This window comes from Engystomops pustulosus, chromosome 4 (assembly GCF_040894005.1).
Source record: "Engystomops pustulosus chromosome 4, aEngPut4.maternal, whole genome shotgun sequence".
NCBI lineage: Eukaryota > Metazoa > Chordata > Amphibia > Anura > Leptodactylidae > Engystomops > Engystomops pustulosus.
This window is the reverse complement of record NC_092414.1, coordinates 167994367-168015211: the sequence shown is the minus strand read 5'-3', so window position 1 is coordinate 168015211 and position 20845 is coordinate 167994367. Positions and strand designations below refer to the sequence as shown.

The 20845-nt window shown below is 44.3% G+C and overlaps 2 long non-coding RNA genes across 2 annotated transcripts in view; one reads left to right on the top strand and one right to left on the bottom strand.

Annotated features, from left to right (window-relative positions):
* The window catches only part of LOC140125698 (uncharacterized), a 121855-nt gene extending 104300 nt beyond the window's left edge, over positions 1–17555 (bottom strand). The window contains exons 1-2 of the long non-coding RNA XR_011854699.1: positions 17491–17555; positions 15643–15754 (exon numbers count right to left, since the gene is read on the bottom strand). This is a non-coding gene — a long non-coding RNA (uncharacterized lncRNA). The remainder of the gene's footprint in view (positions 1–15642; positions 15755–17490) is intronic.
* Positions 17556–18843: 1288 nt separating this feature from the next.
* Positions 18844–20845, top strand: part of LOC140125697 (uncharacterized) — a 39240-nt gene continuing 37238 nt past the window's right edge. Inside the window, exons 1-2 of the long non-coding RNA XR_011854698.1 lie at positions 18844–18909; positions 20262–20404. This is a non-coding gene — a long non-coding RNA (uncharacterized lncRNA). The remainder of the gene's footprint in view (positions 18910–20261; positions 20405–20845) is intronic.

Below are 20845 nucleotides of genomic sequence, written 5' to 3'. Positions count from 1 at the left end.
TTGTGGCAGGTGGTGTGGTGAAACCTTTGAATCGCATAAGATACCACACTTGTAAATCGGCAAGATTTCGATGTGATATGTGAAGGGCTTTGTATAAATCCTCACTATTCTGTTCCAGGAAATCACATTGGATTTCCCATCAGTGATTTTGCCATGACTCACCCTCAACAATTAGTTTTTCCTTTGTCCTTTTCCTTTGCCTTCGTTTTATCACTCATACATTTTTACATCCTTTAGTCATAAGAAATATTTCAAAAATCCCAAACCTACTGCATATGCTGCTTTGTATAAAAGAAATATGGCAAGAATCTAAAATGGTTTTCTCTAATAGGTCGCAATATTTTAACAAAATGCTAACAGCACAAAAAAATATGCTTTTCAATTAAATTAAATTTGCTATTTTTGAAACCACTCTATGCAATACCCTACTAATAAGAATGTCAACTAAAACCTTTCTTAAAATTTGTAGCGATGAAGGACACCAAGTCTCATGTAAATCTTAAAATGTTAAAATATGGATGTAGGCAGCTGAATTTTTATAGAGGTAATGTTCGATTTTCATAAAGAAAAATAATATTGTGAAAGTATCACTATTACCACTTCTTTTCTATGAAAAACAATAGAGGTAATAAAATGCATTCATCTTAATAATGGCTATATTTAAGAACTACTGTATTGCATTATATGGTGTACTGGAACTGGCACTGGCAAACTGCTACAAATCATGCAGAATGACAGGTCTAGAGTCTTGTACAGAATCCAGTCTGTCATGGGAACAGGTTGTCACTACCCAATTGTGGTAAACCCATGCAAATGGCGGGCATACCTTGAATGCTGAACCCAAACCCAAACTTCTGTCCGAAGTCTGAGTTCAGGCTTGAGGAGCCGAATGCACTGTTCGACGAAGACCTGAATATTACAGTTTGGCTCTGCTCAACCCAAGTAAACAACCCATCCAAACCACATTGGCAAAGAAATCAAGCCAAAGATTTCCATAAATTAAGAATGACTATTTCACAGGGAAAAAGTATTGAACACATTAAAAAAATTAAGACCAAAGACATATGGATAGTAATGACACCAGTTAAAATATATCAGCAATTAGAAAGCAATCTAAACAGTTATTTGAAAGAGTAACAATAAAGAGAAACTCCAGTTGGTGGACAGTTCCCAGAGGCCAGGGCAAGAAACTCGAATTCAGCAATCCTGCACTTGGAATTTTGTTCCCACTGTATTCTTTATCTCAGAATGAGAGATCATGACTAAGACAATATTCACACGATTGTATGAGGACATATATACGGCCGACATATATATGCCATATATACACCCCCCCCATTAATGGCAATGGGCGCACAACACCGTATGGGAGGGGTAAGGTGCTGCACACAAGCGGCAACGTACCATCCCTTAGCCGGGAAAAAAGATAGGACATGCCTAGAGTTGAGCGAGTATACCCGTCCGAGCTTGATGCTCGTTCGAGTATTAAGGTACTCGAAGCGGCTCGTTGCTCGGACGAGTATTTCCCCTGCTCGAGATCGAGCATTTAATTATAAAAAAACAATGAAGAACAATGAAGAATAGAATAAAAACAGTGAACACAGGATCATTTAAGTGAAAAACACAGTTAAAAACACAGTGAAGAATAGATTACAGATGTTCGGCACATCTGCTTACTTGTCGGAAGATACGCGCGGAACGGTGCGAACAAAATAGTATGTGAAGAACACATTGAAGAACACGGTGAGCAGGACAGAGACACCAGGGAGCAGCACAGAGATACCGGGGAGCAGCACAGGCAGCGGCAGGCACGGAGACAGCGGGGTAGCGGCAGGCACGGAGACAGCGGGGTAGCGGCAGGCACGGAGACAGCGGGGCAGCGGCAGGCACGGAGACACCGGGGCAGCGGCAGGCACGGAGACAGCGGGGAAGCGGCAGGCACGGAGACACCGGGGCAGCGGCGGGCACGGAGACAGCGGGGCAGCGGCGGGCACGGAGACAGCGGGGGAGCGGCGGGCACGGAGACACCGGGGCAGCGGCGGGCACAGAGACATCGGGAAGGGCAGAGAGATCGGGGAGACTTCAGTGGAAGAAGAGGAGCGGATCCCGGGACAGCGTATCTCCCGACAAGTAAGCAGATGTGCCGAACATCTGCAATCTATTCTTCACTGTGTTTTGCACTGCGTTTTTCACTTAAATGATCCTGTGTTCACTGTGTTCACTGTTTTTATTCTATTCTTCACTGTTCTTCACATCTGCTATCTTGTCGGGAGATAATATACGCGTGGAACAGTGAAGAATAGATTGCAGATGTTAGTATACATCTGCTAACTTATCAGAAGACATTCTTTTTCAATTAAATAACACATTTTATTCCTGAACCATGGTCCCTTTGAAAAATGCTCGGGTCTCCCATTGACTTCAATGGGGCTCGTTATTCGAGACGAGCACTCGAGCATCAGGAAAAGTTTGTCTCGAATAACGAGCACCCGAGCATTTTAGTGTTCGCTCATCTCTAGACATGCCCTATCTTTCCCTAGAATGCGGCGCCTTGTGACATATATTGGTATGGAGAGGGGCGGGGGTGAGCAGCGCTCCTCCTCTCCCCGGCGCCACCGCGTGCCCGCCGTGCTACTGTATAGCGGGCAAACATCATGTGTATCTAGCTTATAAAATTGAAACAAACCAAAATTTAGGGGGGGGGGGGAATAGAAAAAAGTATAATGTATAGTAATACGTTAAAGTCTGTCCCTCTTCCTACATATCGTAGTACCATATGGCTTGTTGGAGAAAGTTAACATATAACCAATTGTTCTTCCTCACAAAGAGAAAGAAGGGGGTCCAACAATATAGCCCAATTCAGAACACAAAAACACAATGTTGATAAAAAATAGTACTTTATTTAGATAAAAAAATAGACATTGAACAAACACTGGTAAAAAGTGATTCAACCCCAAGGGGGACACAAGATGAAATTTGCACGCCAGACAAACAAGATCATCACACAAAAAAACTTTTTTATATATATACATAAAGATAGAAAGCACCAGTGGCTCTGGCTGCATACCAGATGGGAAGGTATGGAATAGTTGACACTTTAAATGAAACCTAGTGGTATTTCAAAAATGCATAAAAGTGCCTAATGCATAGATGTCATATACCTTACCCATATTGACCGATGGTTGCTGTCTGGAATGACCGCGCCCCAGAGCGGTCATTCTAAGGTGGAAACATAGAAAGACAATAAGAAATCATGAATCTCCCCCGCACTGATTGGACAGAGTTCACCATCCTTTTTGTGGTGCACCTTTAACATAGGGTGTGTAACACAATTTGAAAGTTAAATACGGCGCTCGTTCTCAATCAGTCGCACTGTCCGACGACACGCCCCATAATTTGTGCCGTGTGGAAGCCAGTGCAGCTCCACCACAACAGGATTGTGTGCGATACAATTGCAGCGCACACACTTCTTAAATACTTGTGCAAGCCGTTTAAGCCATGAAGAATGTGCACAGTCTTACAAAAGCCCTTAGTAAATGTGCCCCATTAATTGTGCAGTGTGAAGTTCATGTTTTTAATTGCGTTTAAAATGATCTAATAAAGAAGAAATTTCAAGTCCTGGTGTGTTGGATTATTACTTCATTAGAAGGAAATCCAGCCATTTATATCATGGCCAGCTAACTGTACAATAAATAACATTTTTGATTCTGTGGTATTTTGCACCCATTTACATACCTAATAGACTTGCTAATGGTGTGGGAAATGTGTTATAACTACCTTGTATTTTGGTCAAATTGTGTAAGTTTGGTATTCTTTTAAGCAGAGAAGATGATTATAGTAATTATATAGTATTTTTCATAAAAGAAATTATTTTGGGAATTACAAAAGTGCCTCCTTACAAAAGGGACAAGTTGCAAACGTTATATACATTGAGTCCTAACCTAACAGAAGCAGAACATTACTTGTCATAATGTCTTAAAGGAAATGTACCCCATAGTGCTCTAGTGTGCCGTTGATGGCTCTGGTTGGCCCCCATTTTGAGATTTCATGATCCACTCCTAGTGATCAGCTCATATTTTCATCATCCGAGGATGTATAAACATTGTGGGCCTCCACTTGTCTTGAATATTAAATACATAGATACAGGCCAAATCAACGTAATAATAGTTATTATTTCAGCGATTATTTTTAGAAACTGGCAATGAAAAATGAGGGAAATATTTTAAAAAGAAATGAGATATTTTCAATTCATGAAACAGCATGCGCCAACGTCTAAGCTTTCAGCATGCTGTTTAACATTATAGTTGATGTGTGACACTATTACTACTGCTTATATATCCATGTAAACAAACGTAGGGGGTCACTGAGAGATTAGAGGGCTCCTGCACTGCTAAATACATTTCGGAGCTCAGTTGATGTCTGAACTAATTTTGTCATCATAACCATACTTTATAGTAATGGAGCTGTCATCAGGAATACAGATTAATGCTTAATTTAATCACGCAGATGCAGAAATACCAGATAAACAAGCGCACTGCACGTTGCAGCACATGGTTTTGTTGTATCAGTATTCTGATTTTCTGTAATAATGTTTGCTGTATGTGCGATAAACATATGGAAGATAATACTGTGGGTATCTGAAATGATAGAATAATGCTGGAAACAAATATTTTGCAACAATTAGGCCCCTTTCACATGAATGTATTTCTTTTTTGTCAGTCAAGTATTTCAGTGCCGTATTTGATCACATATACTTGATGTTTTTTTATCTGTATGTGAATGTATGTCACCGTATCCGTATAAAACACGGTGACTTAGCAAATGATGTTACTAGCTTGCTTAACCCCCAAATCCCTGGAAACTACATGTAAATACAGTAGCATACGATGCACCAATGTAACAATTTTGACAGAAAATAGGGACAGGAAGAAACAGCGAAAATTGGGAGGGCAAAGACTACTCTCAGAGTTGCTTGGGGTGCCTGTATAAGTTATCACACCTGGTCAGTTGCCCCAGAAAGCCACAAGATATATACAACCTATTGTACTCCTCAAGATAGCTTCCAAAATAGAATTAAAATATAACAATCTTTATTCACATAAATACATGTCACAACACATTAACATAGTAAAAGTACATAAAGATATTGCAGAGTTACAATGATGGTACACAGACAAAAAAGCAGTCAAGAATTAATATGAAAGAGAGCAGGTGAAAGCTAGTAAGGGTTGAAGACTATGAACTACACTGGTGCAAACCGAGTTACTCAGAGAACTTTAAAAGGACCTGTCACTAGAGATGAGCGAACATACTCGTCTGAGCTTGATGCTCGTTCGAGCATTAACGTACTCGAAACTGCTCGTAGCTCGGACGAATACTTCGCCCGCTCGAGAAAACGGCATCTCCCGCCGTTTTGCTTTTTGGCGGCCAGAAACAGAGCCAATCACAAGCCAGGAGACTCTGCACTCCACCCAGCATGTCGTGGTACCCTTACACGTCGATAGCAGTGGTTGGCTGGCCAGTTGGCTGGCCAGATCAGGTGACCCTGGAATAGACTAGCCCCTGCCCGCGCTGCTCGGATCATTCTGTGTCTGGATGCCGCTAGGGAGAGAGCTGCTGCTGGTCAGGGAAAGCGTTAGGGTGTTCTATTAGAATAGTGTTAGGCAGGAGTGATTCTACAAGAACCCAACAGCCCTTCTTAGGGCTACAATAACGTTATACATTTTTTTTTTTATTTGCTTGTGGCTGGGCTTGCTGGCACTAGTAGTGCAGCTAGTACCATATTGTGAGGAATTTGCAGGGGGACTTGCTACCGTTGTGTTTAGCTCTTAGTGACACACATATCCACCTCAAACACCGAAATGGGACAATTTATTAGGGGTTTGATTAGAATTAGGCAGAGTCTGCTGATTTATTTTTTTATTACCTTTATTTCATTTTATAGCTCAAAGTCATCAGGCACAGGACAAAATCCAGTTGTGTGCTGTCAGTGTAGGTTAGAAACTAGCCATAGCAATAGGATAGCATCGTTTTGTTAAAAAATAAATAAAAATAAAAAAAAATAAACACAAAAAAAAAAAAAATTAAAAGTTTACACTTTAATTTTGAAAATGTTTAACCCGAGGGCTAGGGGTAGAGGACGAGGGCGTGGACGTGGGCGTCCAACTACTGCAGGGGTCAGAGGCCGTGGTCCTGGGTGGGGTGAGACACTACCTGCTGATGAGGGAGCAGGGGAACGCCGCAGAGCTACACTCCCTAGGTTCATCATGTCTCAAGTTACTGGGACTCGTGGTAGAGCACTGTTGAGGCCAGAACAGTGTGAAGAGGTGATGTCGTGGATTGCGGACAATGCTTTTAGCCATTTGTCCACCAGTCAGTCTTCCACGCAGTCCACCCATGTCACCGAAATCAGCACTCCTCCAGCTCCTTCACCTCAGCCTCCTTCCCCCCAGTCTGCCCCCTCCCAGCAAAATTTGGCATTTGAACCAGCATTCTCTGAGGAACTGTTTTCTGGACCCTTCCCACAGTCACAAACCACTTGTCCGGTTGCTGATGAGCAATTTTCCGATGCCCAGGTTTTCCACCAGTCGCAGTCTGTGGGTGATGATGACATTATTGACGTAGTGGAAGAAGTGTGTAAAGAGGTGTCGGACGATGAGGAGACACGGTTGTCAGACAGTGGTGAAGTTGTTGTCAGGGCAGGAAGTCCGAGGGGGGAGCAGACTGAGGGATCGGAGGATGATGAGGTGACAGACCCAAGCTGGGTTGATAGGCCGGGTGAACACAGTGCTTCTGAGACGGAGGCGAGTCCTATAGCAGAACAGGTTGGAAGAGGCAGTGGTGGGGCCAGACGGAGAGGCAGGGCCAGAGCTGGTGCATCAGCGCCAAATGTTGCCCGTAGTCAAGCTCCCGTGGCGAGGGCTAGATTTTCAGAAGTCTGGAGGTTCTTTAAAGAAACACTGGATGACCGACGGACTGTGGTGTGCAAACTTTGCCAAACCAGGATCAGCAGGGGTTCCACCACTACTAGCTTAACTACCACCAGTATGCACAGGCATATGAATGCTAAACACCCCACTCAATGGCACCAAGCCCGTTCACCTCCGACCGGGCACACCACTGGTCCTTCCCCTGTGTCATCTGCTAGTCAGCCCCCTGCCCAGGACCACGGCCCAAACACCTCCCATGCGAAAACCCCATCTTCGCCTCCACGATCCTCCACAACATCCACCAGCGTTCAGCTCTCCATACCCCAGATGCTGGAGCGCAAAAGGAAGTATAGCACAACCCACCCACACGCCCAAGCCCTCAACGTCCTCATCTCCAAGTTGCTTAGCCTGGAGATGCTGCCCTATAGGCTGGTAGAGACCGAGGCCTTTCGAAACCTCATGGCGGCGGCCGCCCCTCGGTATTCGGTCCCCAGCCGCCACTACTTTTCCCGATGTGCCGTCCCAGCCCTGCACAAGCACGTGTCAGAGAACATCATCCGTGCCCTGACCAACGCTGTTCCTGACAAGGTCCACCTGACCACGGACACGTGGACGAGTGCTGCCGGGCAGGGCCACTATATATCGCTGACGGCACATTGGGTTAACTTGGTGGAGGCTGGGACTGAGTCTGACCCTGGGGCTGCTCATATACTGCCGACGCCGAGGATTGCGGGGCCTACCTCGGTCCAGGTCTCAAAGGCCTACTATGCCTCCTCCTCCTCCCACCCCTCCTCCACCTCCTCCGAATTACCATCCGTGGGCATGGCGCCATCAGTCGGTAGCTCTAGGCACAGCAGCAGTGCCATCGCTAAGCGACAGCAGGCGGTGCTCAAACTGCTGAGCCTAGGCGATAAAAGGCACACCGCCCAAGAGCTATTACAGGGCATCACGGCTCAGACTGATCTGTGGCTGGCACTGCTGAACCTGAAGCCAGGCATGGTTGTGTGTGACAACGGCCGTAACCTGGTGGCGGCTCTGCAACTCGGCAGACTGACACATGTGCCATGCCTGGCCCATGTGTTAAATCTCATAGTTCAGCGTTTCCTCAAGACATACCCCAATCTGTCAGATTTGCTCACGAAGGTGCGCCGCATCTGTGCGCATTTCAGGAAGTCCAGCACAGATGCTGCCACTCTCAGGGCAGCGCAGCGCCGCCTCCAACTGCCCGCTCACCGACTGTTGTGCGACGTGCCCACGAGGTGGAATTCAACATTAACCATGTTATCCAGAGTTTACCAGCAGCGCAGAGCGATTGTAGACTGCCAGATGTCAACTTCCACCAGAACTGGTAGTCAGGTCAGTCAGCTTCCTCAAGTCTACAATGAGGAGTGGACGTGGATGTCTGATATCTGTCAGGTGCTGAGTAACTTTGAGGAGTCAACACAGATGGTCAGTGGCGATGCCGCCATCATCAGCCTCACCATCCCGCTGCTTGGCCTGTTGAAAAACTCTCTGGTCAGCATGAAGTCGGAAGCTTTGCGCTCGTCACAAGAGACGAGGGAAGAAGATTCCTTTGTTGATAGCCAAAGCACCTTCAGGACTGTTTCTCAGCGCATATCGGAGGAGGTGGAGGAGGAAGAGGAGGAGAATGTTGGCGAGACAGAAGAGGGGACCATTGCTCAGTCCTTCACTGTTCAGCGTGTATGGGCAGAAGTAGAGGAGTTGGAGGAGTTGGAGGAGGAGGAAATGGACAGTCAGGCCAGTGAGGGGAGTGAATTCTTGCGAGTTGGGACTCTGGCGCATATGGCAGATTTCATGCTAGGCTGCCTATCCCGTGACCCTCGCGTTCAAAGAATTTATTCCAGCACCGATTACTGGGTATTCACTCTCCTGGACCCACGGTACAAGCAAAATCTTTCCACTCTCATCCCTGGAGAGGAAAGGAGTGTGAGAATGCATGAATACCAGCAGGCCCTGGTGCACAAGCTGAAACAGTATTTCCCTTCTGACAGCGCTAGCGGCAGAGGGCGTACTTCTGCGGGACAAGTAGCGAGGGAGAGTAGGCGAGCAGGCAGCTTTTCCAGCACTGGCAGGGGTAAGCTTTACAAGGCCTTTGCCAGTTTTATGTCACCCCAGCAAGACACTGTCACCTGTCCCCAGTCTCGGCAGAGTAGGGCTGATCTTTACAGAAAGATGGTGAGGGAGTACGTAGCTGACCATACCATCGTCCTAAATGATCACACAGCTCCCTACAACTACTGGGTTTCAAAGCTGGACATGTGGCACGAACTGGCGCTGTACGCCTTGGAGGTTCTTGCCTGCCCTGCCGCTAGCGTGTTGTCCGAGCGGGTTTTCAGTGCTGCTGGTGGCATCATCACCGATATCAAGATGAATAAAGCCTGGATTTCTCCAGATTTTCATTCTCCACCAGGTGAAAGAAGCTCAACCTGAATAATGTATGCACTCCTCCTCCTCATTGTCCTCCTTCTCCTCCTCTTTGTACACTAAAGCATAGGAAACTGGCTATTTTTTGCCGGTCCTCTGTTTTAAGCAATTTTTGGGAGTGCCACATACAGGCACTCAATCTATTTAATTTTTCTGGAGGACCACCTACCTGCTCCTCTGGTTTGAAAAATTTTGTGGACTGCCACATACAGGCACTCAATTTATTTAATTTTTCTGGAGGACCACCTACCTGCTCCTCTGGTTTGAAAACTTTTTTGGACTGCCACATACAGGCACTATCCAAATTAAATTGTCTCCATGGCAGCCTCCACATGTCGTCTTTTTAGCTGGCTCCACACGTTGTCTCCATTGCTACCTCCACACGTCATCGCCATAGCTGCCTCCAAAAGTCGTCCATATAGCTGCCTCCATACATTGTCTCCTTATCAAACAAACTTTGTCAGCCAGAATTTTGGGTTGTTTTCATGGATTCCACATCAAACTTGTTAACTTTGTCGCCACCCTGCTGTGTAATCCACAAAATATACTGGCAAACTTTTATCATTTACCGATATTATTTCAGCGCTTCTTGCGCATCTGTTTACATTCCCCTCACCCGCCATATCCCAAACTTATAAGAACGCTACTACACTTGATCTTATACAAAAGGTTCTTAGAAGTGCTGTTTGGGGAGTAGCCTAGAGACAGGGGCTTGGATTGGCGAAAGCTCGCCTGGCAGCGGAGCGCCAGCTCCATCTCAAGATCCAACTAACATAGTTTTAACTGCAGCACCTTTAATCTACTACTAGTTCACTGCCTCCATACATCGTCCCCTTATCAAACGAGCTGTGTCAGGCAGAATTTTCAGGTGTTTCACCAGATACATAGTGGAACTCGGCCCATCTGTCGCCGCCATGCTGGAGACCTGAAGTTGCAATCATAGCAGCGCAATATGAATGCCCCATACTGTCGCTCTTAATCATGAAAGTCGTCTCCATGGCTGCCTCCACATGTCGTCCCCTTATCAAAAGAGCTGTGTCAGGCTCATTTTTCGGGTGTTTCACCAGATACGTTATGGAACTTGGTCACTATGTCGCCACCATGCTTTGTTATCGACTAAATATACCGTCAACCTTTTGTTCACATAGGAAATCATTTCACCTCCTTTGGTGAAACCTGAGTCCATTTAGGGTATGTCGCCATGAGACTCTCTAGCCTTCCACTGCTGCCGCTGCCTCTGCATGCCGTCCCCTATAGTGTCAGGGTCAATTATTGCATGTTTTAGATGCTATCTAGCCTCATTCGGTCACTCTGTCATGGCCATGCTGTTGCCCATAATTTTGGCATAATGATGCGATTAAGCAGCCTCAGAGGCATCCATGCATGCTGCCCCTGCTGTTTCCTGTCCATTTCCGTGGGGTTTTCATCCTTTTCTGAGGTTCCCAGGTGTTTGGCCAAGCTTCCCTGTGCAGAGCCTTGGTCCCCTTGAAAAATGCTCGAGTCTCCCATTGACTTCAATGGGGCTCGTTATTCGAGACGAGCATCGGGAAAAGTTCGTCTCGAATAACGAGTACCCGAGCATTTTAGTGCTCGCTCATCTCTACCTGTCACCCATAATTTCGTCACTAGATGTTACTAAAGAAAGCAGCTCCTATTGCTTAAACAAATGCTGCAGTGTTAGAGTGATAGCGTTACCGGAAATGTAATCGTCGGACCGCTCGCAAAGATGTATTCATGAGAGGGCGGTCTGAGGAGCTGCCTCTTCATCGGACCACCCCGTTCGCTCCAGAGGGAGGCGGTGACTGCCACGCGTCATGTGGAAGTCACCGCCCCAATCCCGCCCCCTCATGAATTCGTTGGACCGCTTTGTGAGCGGTCCGGCATTTACATTGTACTCCGCCACAGTATTAGATACCGTTATCGGAGGTTTACGGTAACGCTATCCTTCTAACACTGCAGCGTTTGTTTAAGCACTAGTGCCGAAATTATGGGTGACAGGTTCTCTTTAAAGGGGTATTCCCATCTGGGCATTTACATTTAATTGAATTAATTTGCCATATGTAAACATTTCTTCAATTTGAAGTTATTAAAAAAAATGTTCCTGTGTGAAAATAATTTCTCATAAATGTAGTCATTCTGTCCCTTTGAAACAAGATCTGCTTCCTCGGATACGACCACCTTACATTTTGGCAGCAGTGGCCAGACATGCGCTATTGAGCCCTGCCTGACCACCTGGACTCAGCATTCATTACCACAGGACGGCTGTGGGACCTGCGGTAACTCCCCAACATTTCATTTAAAAAAACCTTTTGTTTCTTTGTGCAATCACTCCAGCAGAGGTGGTCATATCCAAGGACACAGTATTGTTTCTAAATGACTAAATTTATGAGAAACCTACCACAGAAACCGCTGTATTCTGTGAAAAACTGTTTTATTTGCCATATTCAAACCCCCCTTCAGCGCAACACAATATCGCTGTGCCCACCATGCGAGCAACCGTCCGAAGCCAGCCGCGATAAAAAGTTGTTTGTGTGCATTATTATGAGGTGCCGGAAAGCTGGTGACGTCACCGAGCTGTTGCAAGGTATTTGTGGGTTAAAAGTGTAATTTTAAAGTGGTAGGTTTCCTTTAATGAAATAGATGTGAGAAAAGTCCTGAGTACAGAAGTAATGTGCAAAGGAAACAGATTCTACATGTACACAAGAAAAGTGAACATTTTAGCAATGAAAAGTCCTAAAAAAACTTAATGCTATTTTTTTGGAACCAGAAAAAACCAATAATAAATAACTTCCTATATCTTTATATATTTGGTAAATTGATTCTACAAGGGAAAATTACTGCAATTTACAATATAACAAATGCTAAGTGAAAGCCTTGACGAATATGCAGAAAATATTTTTGGACAAATTCAACATCAGAAAAAAATGTAAATTTATGTACATTTTTTGAAGTTCTCCTTTCAGTTGAGGTCAAAGTTATTGTATGACCCAGTTCCTCGGAGAATCTCTCTGTATCTGTTCTATTGTAGTTTCCTTTAACTCAATGAATAATATAGAGAAAATTCCTGTGGGAAATCTTTAGGTTATATTTTTTAACGTATCATTATTTTAAAGGGACTTTGTGAAGGAAAAAACAGGAAATAACCATAACCCTATTATAATCATACTGAAGAACCACGAGGAGTCGTCCCGTTCTGGAGGCGCTGTCTCAGAGAATAGACTGGGATGGTGTATCCATAAAACCAGTTTTAATAAAAAGTAAAAGGTAAAACACTACGCGTTTCGGCCCCGGGCTGGAGCCTTCGTCAGGTGGATAATTACATACCTATTATAATCCTATTATAATCATAATTTTAGAACTGTGTACAAATCAGACACCCATTTAGAATAGATATTACATACATTTTCCAGGAGCTTACTTCAATTTTTTTTCAATGTGGCGTACATGGCTGCTTCAAATTAGATAAAAACTGGGAATGTTACCAAATATATATTGAAAAATAGATTATCAGGCATCATGAAAATTGCCATTGCTTTCAATGACCTTTAAATTTCAACTCAACTCAAACTTGCAGTAATATCACCTTCCTTGCACTTTTTCTTTCAATCAACACAATGTGGGCTTTCTAGTAAATGAATCTCAACAACTCAAAAGAAAAAGAGAAAAATGAGCTGTATTCTCTGGGTAGGTAATCATGTGGCACTGAGAGTCACAGCGATTTCACACATCCTCAACAATTTTACTTGCAGGTCACAGCATGCTTGTACTGTGAAGGTCTGCACTAGGTAAGGGGAAGGAGAGCAACAGTTCTTTACTTGGCTACTGGTAGAATTGTCAAATATCCGATTTTGTAATTGAAGAAAAGGTGTAAATGCCAGTTCTCTTCCATGTAATTTGCATCTTCCAGACCTATTTGCAAACATTGTAAATATGACTGACTTAATGGGGCAGATTTACTTACCCGGTCCGTTCGCGATCCAGCGGCGCGTTCTCTGCGGTGGATTCAGGTCCGGCCGGGATTTATCAAGGTAGGTGGCGCTGCTGCGCTGAAAAGCATATGAACGCACTCAAGTTCACCGAGCCGGACCAAGTGAAGGTAAGAGTGTCCCAAGCGACACTTTTATTGTTTTAAATGCGGCGGTTTTTCAGAATCCGTCGGGTTTTCGCTTGGCCAGGCCCCCCGATTTCCGTCGCGTGCATGCCGGCGCCGATGCGCCACAATCCAATCGTGTGCACTTAAATCCTGGGGCAATACAGGGAAAATCGGCGCAAATCGGAAATATTCGGGTTACACGTCGGGAAAACGCGCATCAGGCCCTTAGTAAATGACCCCCAATGTGTTAACCAAAAGTGATAATTTGGTCTGTAGTGTTATAAAATATCTCATGTCCTATGCCCAAATATTTAGGTGAAAGATATAAGTTTATGAGGCCGTACGGAAAGTAATTTCTGTTTAGGACTTTGGAATATATTGGTGATTAGAGATGAGCAGACCTGAATTTTAGGCTCAGCGTCCTCTGTTCACCAGCTCCACCTAACCCGAGCGTGTTGCTTGATGGGCTGCAGAGTAGCCAATCAGCCAGGTTTATGCTCCTAGCAACTATTATAAGCATGGTTGTGATTGACCAGGTGTGTCCACCATGTGTCCACATGGCCAATAACATGATAACTCTGCACTCAAAATTGTAGTAAAGGTATATTGACATTTTGGTCTTTGCGACCTGGGAAACTGGGATAAACATGCAAAAGAAATAGTAAGCAAAAGAAATAAAAATGGGAATAATACATACACATGGCCAATCACAGCCATGTCTAGTTGCTTGGGGCATTAAGCTGCCTGATTGGCTGCTCTTCAACATGTCTGGGATAGGCAGAGCTGGCGAATGAAGGATGGCGAACCTAAAGTTTGGGTCCGTTCATCTTTATTGGAGATATAGAAGCATCAGAGGGAAATAATCAGAAGTGGGTTGATTCTCTTATGCCTCCTAAAAACAATCAGGTTTTTTTTTTTCCAAATATATTTAACAGGAGTCTAGCAAAACTTCCTTCTACATATGTAACCAAAAATTAAGTGTTACTGAGACCCTTACACACATTCCTAACAGACTGAAAGTTCTGGCTTCATTTTCCAAACAATTTACTTTGCAGACATATACATTCACACGATGTATGCCCGCCATACCGTAGTACGGTGGGCATACATCGGCGCTGCGGACAGGAGCAGGGGATGAGCGCTGCTCACCCCGCCCCTCTCCATAGGAAGATACAGCGCACGTCGCCGTATCACGGGAAAAGATAGGACATGTCCTATCTTTTCCCGGGCTATAGAGCGGTAAGGTGCCGTACGTGTGCTGCACTGTACCGCTCCCGTACAGGGCCGTGAGCCCATAGAAGTGTATGGGGGCCGTATACGTCCCCCATACATGTGTGTGAATGTAGCCTTGGAGAACCCAAGGCGTTGCTATTGAACACCCGTTTACTCCCCATTTTCTCTAGCACTGTCCCTCTCTACAACCGCTTTGACCAGTGCACTGCAAGGCAGGTGTCTGATCAGTGCAGGAAATATTGCCCATGCATGCAGCTTTCCTTGGAGGTCGAGTCCACAGTGAGACTCATCTGTTCACAAGTGCGATTATCTGTAATATTTTCCAATCTCCAATCAAAAAATTCAGTCCATAAAACTTTTTAGATTCTTGATTGCAGTTATATTATTAGATATGGGCTTCAATTATGGAGTCTGTACTGGTTCACATTACCGGCCAATGTGCACAATATGATATGTAATCCAATCATATGAAACCTAAATGTTTTACCCGTATGCAGGGTCGGACTGGGATACCTGGGGCCCACCAGTGAAATTGATTTTGGGGGCCCACCTACTACTACATAGAAATATTCTGGAATAAGGGAATTTATACGCACTAGCAGGGGCAGTGAAGCAACGGATAAGCTAAGCCCTTTCTCCCTGCAGGGGTGACGTCAACTCCGGGGCAATAATGTTAGGAATGGTATAAGAATTACCACTGGTTTCAAGGGCTTTCTGCTGGCGGCCGGACTATGGTTAGGGATGTAAGTGTTCGCACTGCACACCGACCTTTCAATAAGGAAATGCTACCCTACTCTGGCATCCCGCACCACATAGACAAGTCACACCTGGCTCTCTGACCCTATAGATGTAACCGTACATACTCTGAGACCTGTCTCACACTAGAAGGTTAGTCAGTGACTACAATACTGATCTGACACAGGAAGAAGTAGCATCTAGTACCTCACAGGTGACTTGTCTTCGCCTTCACAACCAGAATCATCGTAAAATCTGGTTGCAGAATTTTCTGGCAGATGTGTTCAGCTCTGGGAAGCAGATCCGCCGCAATGCGCCCCTAAAAATACCACAATTACTTACAGTATAATGTCACCTGGATAAAACAATGTCCCACACTGTACGTATAAAGAATCTACATAAGAAACCCCTCTGTGCCCCCAGCATATCAAAAATTACATTGTTACCCCCAAATATATTACTACATTACAGTCTGTGAATAAATAATACCGTGCCTTTAAAAAGTATGGTTCCCCCCATTAATTACATAATATTTGGTTCCCCTGTGAATTATTTTAATGAATTAATTTATCTATTTAATGTCCCTTCTAATTATTTTCATACATTTCCCCTACTAAGAAATGTGTTATATAACAATCTACTTATTATTTTTATACAAAATGTACTAATACGTTTTTATACCATGTCCTAATTATAATTACTGTATACATATAATCCCCTCCAATTTATTAATGCGCATATAGCATCCCTTCAGTTATACATTTCTACAACTTGCCTCCTATTTATTTACACATAGTATCTGCACATTATTTAATTGTATTATAATATAAAGTGAATGACTTGCTGCACAGGTCGCTGGTTACTGGGAAACTCCCTGCTGACACGTTCCATCTACATATAAATAGTTTTATTTCTGTATATTGTATATACACACTGCCCCCCTTATTATACATCCCCCCTCCACCTGCATACACACTGTCCCCCTTATTATACACCACCCCCAAGAATTTAACATTTGCCCCCCTCCAGATTTTAAATAGGCACCCTCCATACACACTGCCCCCTCCAGATTCTAGTAAGACCCCCCATACACATTGCCATCCACCCTCCAGATTCTAGTAAGACCCCCCCATACATGTTACCCCCCCCCCCCCACACACATTAAACCCAGCTTCATATTATAGTTAGGCCCCCATACACATTAAACCTCCCCCCTTTCATATTATAGTTAGGCCCCCATACACATTAAACCCCCCTTCATATTAAAGTTAGGCCCCCCCCATACACATTAAACCCCCCTTCATAATATAGTTAGGCCCCTCCATACACATTAAATCCCCTTCATATTATAGTTACCCCCCCATACACATTAACCCCCCTTCCTATAATAGTTAGGCCCCCCCATACACATTAACCCCCTTCATATAATAGTTAGGCCCCCCATACACATTAACCCCCTTCATATAATAGTTAGCCCCCCCCCCATACACATTAACCCCCCTTCATATAATAGTTAGGCCCCCCATACACATTAACCCCCCCTTCATATAATAGTTAGGCCCCCATACACATTAACCCCCTTCATTTAATAGTTAGCCCCCCCATACACATTAACCTCCCCTTCATATAATAGTTAGGCCCCCCCATACACATTAATCCCCCTTCATATAATAGTTAGGCCCCCCATGCACATTAATCCCCCTTCATATAATAGTTAGGCCCCCCCATACACATTAATCCCCCTTCATATAATAGTTAGGCCCCCCATGCACATTAACCCCCCTTCATATAATAGTTAGGCCCCCCATACACATTAACCCCCCCCCCCTTCATATAATAGTTAGGCCCCCATACACATTAACCCCCTTCATATAATAGTTAGGCCCCCCATACACATTAACCCCCCCCCTTCATATAATAGTTAGCCCCCCCATACACATTAACCCCCTTCATATAATAGTTACCTCCCCCCCCATACACATTAACCCCCCTTCATATAATAGTTAGCCCCCCACCTCCATCTGTTTTGCCAATAGAAAAAAAAAATGTACTCACCTCATCCTGCGTCCTGTCTCTGCTGCTGCCGTGGGACGGGGTAGAGATGCGCGCCCGCGTCGTTACGTCACGGCGCGGCCGCGCAATGACGTCACGACGCGGCGCGCGCATCTAAGTTACAGTGTGACGTGCGCCGCAAAGCAGCCGGCCGCGTCACACTGACAGCTTTGACTGCAGGAATAGTACTCGTGCGGCCGTTTCAGCCGCAACGAGTACTATTGCAGCCACTGGCAGGGGCCTCCGATGGATACGAACGGAGGCCCCTGCCATAATGACCGGAGTCGGGGCCCACCGGGGAATTACCCGGCCCCCCGGCGGGCCAGACCGAGCCTGCCCGTATGACTCTCATAACCCGTCCTTGTGTTTTTATAAAAGGATATCAGCTCTAAGAAGAAATCCCGCTACATTTTTTCATGGCACACACGCTTTACAATGTGTTTATAAAATTGATTGACTAAACAAATCTCATTGTTTATTTCTAATTAGAATCAGACAATATCCCATTTAGCTCTTCTGTCACACTTTCCTAGAACAATCAGATCTGAGAACGACAAGTCATACATGGATGGAAACAGTTATTCAGTGCAGTCACATACAACATCTCTGAGTCACAGAATCATGAAAGAAATGTCAAACCCTATAAATTCTCTGTGAAGCCTTTATCACATAATAGTAATTGATCAAAGACTGTCTGATGTCACGGAGAGACAGAAATCTATGCAAAGCAATAACTGATCATAGAGTTGTTGAGTTATAATAAAAAATAAGTTGTTGTTAATTTTTTGTTCATTAGCATTTTATTAAGAGTTGCCAACTTTTCCACAGTTACGGTATATATACTTATGTGGCATGTATTGACTTTAAACGTGTGCAAAATACAGAAAAGAATACAACAGGAAGTCATCAGTTCCATCACACAGATGTGTTTTTTTCTGTTATTTATAAGCTTGACTAGAGAGAGAGGGAAACATTTTCAGCAATTTGGGCCACTGGGAAATACAAAGTTTTTACCATAAGTTTAGGGGGGGGGGTTGTATTCATATAAACATTTTCCATGTTTTTAGGTAGTTCCGTATATAGAGAAGCCTATGGAAAAATGCAGGTGCGTAACTACCACCATAGCAGACATATCTGGGGCCATTAGGAACTATCCGGCACACAACTTCCTACCAATAGTTTGCAGCAGGACCTAGTGTTCTGTGTGGGCGAAGATGTTGCTATCTGTCGGAAAGTTCCGATAATTATCTCCTCTCTGTTTTCGAGGAGAGATAATTATTGTGTCCAGTGGGTGGCAGCATTGTTGTGATGCTACTTCCTGTTAAGATAGAAGAGACAGCGACAACACAGATAGAAGGGACCATAGAGGAGGAGGGAAGACATGTGCCTGAAAACGCAGAGGTTTTGGAAACTCCACATAAGGTTAATGGCTGTGCAGTGTCTTTGGAGCGGGCTGTCTACCTGCATAACATATTTACTTAGTCACATAGCCCCTGCCCCTAGTATCACCCAACTATGTCACTTCCTGTATGCCCTTTACTCTATGCCACCCATGCACCCACTGCGTCCCCTACCCTCCTTCATTTGCTCTGCACCTTTTATTCCTCTTAAAGTCTGTTCCCCAGGGTCAGAGGCCTGAAGGAAGTACTATCCCCCACCAGTGATTTCTGCTGCCTAGACTGCCTATTCATGGCACACACCCTACACACATTGTACACACACTGGCATGTCTGATTTGCCCTGGGTTTTTCTGCTGCAACAGAGGAAGACAAAACCCACCAGTTATAGCGGAGTTTAAAAACACCAGTTGTCATCAGTTCCATCAGGCCTCAGGTTTTTTTTTATGGAAGGAGAAGTGGTACTTGCAAGACTTTTTTCTCTGTTAAAAAAAATGATGCCTGACAGATGGAGAAACTGATGAGAATGGATACAACTACAAACTCATTGAAATAAATGTCTGTTATAACAGGTCCATTTTTTTTGTTTTTCTCATTTTCTGAAGGAATAGACAAGTTGAAAGCACAAAACGCATGTAAACTCACGTATGAAAAGTCGCCGGCAGCAGCGAGTGCGCAGGCGCGGGGACAGTAACGCCCCGCGCCGGCCCACTCCCGTCCGGCCGCGCCCCCCCCCCTTCACACCCCTTCACGCCCCACTGGCGTGAAGGTGGCGGATTGGGGAAAATAATCGCAAAAGCATTACATGCGTTTTGTGCTTTCAACTTGTCTATTCCTTCAGAAAATGAGAAAAACAAAAAAAATGGACCTGTTATAACAGACATTTATTTCAATGAGTTTGTAGTTGTATCCATTCTCATCAGTTTCTCCATCTGTCAGGCATCATTTTTTTTAACAGAGAAAAAAGTCTTGCAAGTACCACTTGCGTTTTTTTTTCTACGGCCCTGCCTGGCATAGGATAAACGCTGCACTGCAGAAGCCTCTTGATGTATCGGGCTGCGAATTTGCAGCGGCGGGGCTATCATATATCCCCCATTGTTCTTATTAAATTGCACCCCTATCAATCAACTATTATTGACGTATCCTGTGGTTTGATAGCTTCTAGTTTAGACCCCCACCTAGGGACAAAGGGCTCGATAAAAAAATGTCCTATGGAGGGAGCCCTGTAGTTTGTAGGCCTTGGGAACTTGCCTCTTAGACACCATACCTGTTGTTTTTTTTAACACCATAAAACCAATAGAGGACCATAATTTCTGAAAAACATTACAACTAATGCATTAGGGCACTTATATTTGCATTGTCTTTGCTGTATAATAGGCTACTGCTTTAGGCAGAAGACTTTTCCTCCAGTTTTCTAAAGAAAAATGCGCCAGTTCTGAAGTTTTGCCGGAGCCTCTCACTACATCCAGGAAACGGGAGGAAATATTAAGACGCCAGTCTTAATAAATCAACAACTCCCAGTACGTTCATACATCTATATATCTTGATTTTTTTTTTTATTACAGTGTACTCTGTTTTAAAGTGATGCATGTTATGTATACACATTGATAATTGGTAGAATTGAGAATATGTTTGTTGAGAATCCAGGCACTTTATAAAGAGGATGCTTGTAGCATAATGCCATTGCTCCCGAGGAAGCCAATAATGAGTGAAGCTCTTGGTCGACCAGAGTATATATAGTGTGCTGCGCTTTTTATCCATATACCTTTTAAGTATCATACATGTTTTGTAGCAACACAGTTTCCTTGCAGTCTACACTACGTGGCTTTGATCCTCTAAGATCCAAGTCATTATATTATATCACTGAAAACATGTGGTGGTAAAACTGAGAAGCACTGGGGTCCTAAGAGGATTGTGAAGGGTTTTCAAATGCTTTATTTTATTATTTAAAGGGGTTGTTG